Genomic DNA, 3,754 nt, shown 5'->3' on the forward strand with positions numbered 1-3,754 from the left:
GATCAGACACCATGATCAAGGCAACTCCTATAAAGACAACATTTAATTGGGGTTGGCTTACAGGTTCAGAGGCTCAGTCCATTGTCATCAGGGTGGGAGCAGGGCAGCATCCAGGCAGGCATGGTGCAGGAGGAGCTGAGAGTTCTACATCTTCATCTGAAGGCTGCTAGCAGAATACTGCTTTCCAGACAGCTAGAATGAAGGTCTTAAAGCCCACACCCACAGCGACACACCTATCCAACAAGGCCACACCTACTTCAACAGGGTCACACATTGTAATAGTGCCATTCCCTGGACTGAGCATATACAAACTGTCACATGCACACATTGCTTTAAGTCACTAAGGGAAGGTACCCATCTCAAATGACCTCTGATTGCTAGAACCATCTCTTCATTGTCCTGCTCCTCTAGTGGCCAGATGTGGTATTGCATGCTGTAACAGTGCTCGGGAAGCTGAGGCAGAATTGTGAGTTTGAGGCAAATGTGACCATGAGGGTTGGCTCCTGTCTTACAGGAACTGGAACCATCTGAGATGTGAGCCTCCAGTACACTGGAGGGATTGTTTAGATTAGGTTAGCCTCACGGCATAGCCTGTGAGGGATTATCTAGTTTAGGTCCCCTGAGGTGGGAAGACCCTCGATAAAGGAGGCTGACACCATTCCTTGGACTGCATTAAAAGGAGGAAGTTGAGCACAAGCGTTCATTGCCCGCTCCTTCCCGATTGTGGACCTAAGGTGACTACTAGCTTCAAGCTCCCCACCACCTCCTGTACTCAAGCCGTGAGCCCAAACTAGCCCCTCAAGTTTTGTTTGATGTGTGTTTTATCCCAGCAACAAGTAACTAAGATAGCAACTCCAGTGTTCCTGTCTTCAACGGCGAGACAACAACCAGAGTTCACAGCTATTCTGATTCTGAAGGTATTGTTTCCATTAGAAGGCTCAGGCTATGCACCAGATAGATGGCTCAAGTGGGAGGCCCTGCTTGGGAAAGCCCAGAATCTACCTAATGTGGAAGGAAAGAACTAACTCCACAGGGGTGTTCTCTGACCTTGACACTTGTTGAAACTTGCCTCTCCTTCCCCCGTGAGCCTCGTGTGTACGTGTGCCCCCTTCCCCCCAAATGTATAGGCCACTTTCCAACAAAGTCAGCCACGGCTTGGCATATTTATAAGTTCCCCTTCTGTGCATGCCGTCCTTTTCCGGATGGCTCACATTCACGGTGACCTGGTGTCACATTCTGCCCCTTTGCTTTCAAGTGATTAAAGTGTGGGCCATTGTGGGACGTTCATTTTCCCACTACCCTTTGGCTCTATGGTGTCAGGCTGCCGTGGTTTGTAAGCGTGGCAGTTTTTCCACATTGGTGTGCTTCTGTTGTTGACTCTAACTCTTGCCTCCCTGCCTTGAAAATCATGTCAGTCAAATTCTCCGAAAATGACTGGGCACCATGAGGTATTCCAGGCTTGTGGTGAAGAGGAGAAAGAAATACAGATTGGGTACCGCTCATGCACTTACGCTACTGGGCTCTACTACAGGAGAGTAAGTAATTGCTCCCCTTCCCTGTTTGCAGATTGGAGGAATCAGTGCAGCTTAAGGCGAGATAGAGGCGTGAGAGTGAATATTCTGAGAGTTTTCCTTTTCCAAGCACACACACCTTGCAGGGCGTGGTGGCACAAGCTATAAGTCTGGCATTTGGGAGTTCAGCCTAAGCCGCACAGTGAGTTCGAGGGCAGGAAGAGCTATTTAACAAGACACTGCCTCAGAAACAAATGTTTCATTCCAGCATTCGTGAGGGAGATGCTCGTAGATCTGAGTTTGAGGCCAGCTATGGCTACATAGTGAGGCCTTGTTTCGAAGAACAAGCAAAAAGCAAACAACAAACTCCCCACCCCAAAACACAAATCAACAAGATCCCCCAACCAACCAACCCCACATTAGATATCCCTAAAGACGAGATCAGGCAAAAGGTTTTGCTTGGTTTGTTTATTGTTGTGTTGTCTAATCTCGGCAGGGGGTTTCTGCCCCTCCCTAGAGCATTCAGTTCCCAAATAGAAGACATAAAACGTCCCTATGTATAGCGAGCCTTTAAAGCACCAGAGCGGATTCTGTCCTCTAAGCCGTTAGTGTCCACTTCCCTATCAATAACCCTGAGCTATAATTTGCTGTTTCATTTGGGCTGGTCTTAATTCCAATTGGTCAGCCCTCGTGGCCATGTTTTTATGACTCACCCACTCCACGGTATCTTCTCCTCCCTCTACCTCCTTTTTTCCTGTGGTCTCCTCAGGCCCTATTCCTGGGGATGGAAACCTCACCTACCTCTCTTCTGCCCATCGTCATTATTCAACCAACACTTTTAAATCAGGGAGCAAAGTCACAGCATCTCTTGGTCAAGGTGAAGATTCTCTGAGGCAACCAGGACCCGTACTTAGCATCACAATGCTAACCTAAGCAGCAGACCAAACCAGACAGTTTGTTTTTACCTGCTTTTCATATTCAGCACCTGAGTTTATAGAACCAGGATGATTTCCTCTGGTTAAATCTAAGTATTTATTCCAGGGGAATGGATTCCTTATATAAAATGACAGAGACTTGTATATTTTTCCTGTATATTTCAAACTTTTGGGTCACTAGAATCTCTAATAACTACACACTACTCTTTTGCACGGATTCTTCATAGTACTCAGGGAAAAGCCTTTTGGAACTTGTATTTTCATCTTTTTTAACTGGTTAGTTCTGATCTATAATCTGGTGGGCGGTACCTCTCTAAGCGTGGAGTCAGTGTATGTGGAGGGCCAAATGCAATGCGGTTTTCTTATACATTCCTTTCAGGGACTTGGTTGAGTTTATGAGTGTAATGAGCCTGGCATGTGGCCCATTTTATGTGTAATCAGACTGAGCATGGGGAGGGGAGGCTCCCCTAGAGGAGGGAACACTGTTAATGAAGGCCACAGGCGACTTGAATTCCTAACCGAATGGTCCAGGGCTCAGTCTCAGTATCTCCTCATGTCCTTCACACTTGGGGTTTTTCTTCTAAGTTAATAAATGTATCACTGTGATTTAGGTTCCTGTTTTCATTGGTCAACAATATACAAGGGTAAACCAGAACGCCTGATGAGTGTGGGGTGACAGGTGTCCTAGCAAAGAGAGATACTCTACGGTGACACCTCAGAGGAGTAGCATTTCTATTAGATGTCGTCTAGTTTGGGCCTAAGGGAACACTGGTAAAGACAGTCACGAGGGCATGAGAACCCTGAGGCACTCTGGCTAATCTGACATCTTAATCATGTTGTCTCTCTGTAGTCTTCACCAATGTCTCTCATGCTGTTCACACTGGGTGTTAATTGGGCATTTAGGATCTTCCTCCCTGAGGTTGAGGGAGATGACTGTGTGACACAGTTGGGGCTTTGAGGCCTCAGGGTCTGGGAGAAGTGACGCAAACATTTAACCAGGAGAGGGAAGAGAGAAGTTCTGTCATTTGTAACTCGGTTTCTAGAAACAAAAGGAGTCTTGAGCCAGGCTGAGGAGTTGCTCCACCTTGCGTGGTTCTGAGGCAGCCTCTACCACAGGAGGAATGGCCTGTCAGAACCGTCACCTCAGAAGTTTCTGTTACTCTTAGCACTTGGTTATCAAGAGGTACACGTTTTGAGACATTTATTACTAAATCTAGTTCTACTGTAATCTGTTCTTTTAAATGAAAATTATGCAGAATGCATTGTTTTCAGGAGCTTGTATTTTTGTGTTAGAGTAAAATCTGGCAC

This window comes from Rattus norvegicus, chromosome 20, assembly GCF_021556685.1.
Source record: "Rattus norvegicus strain SHRSP/BbbUtx chromosome 20, alternate assembly SHRSP_T2T, whole genome shotgun sequence".
In the NCBI taxonomy this organism is placed as follows: Eukaryota; Metazoa; Chordata; class Mammalia; order Rodentia; family Muridae; genus Rattus; species Rattus norvegicus.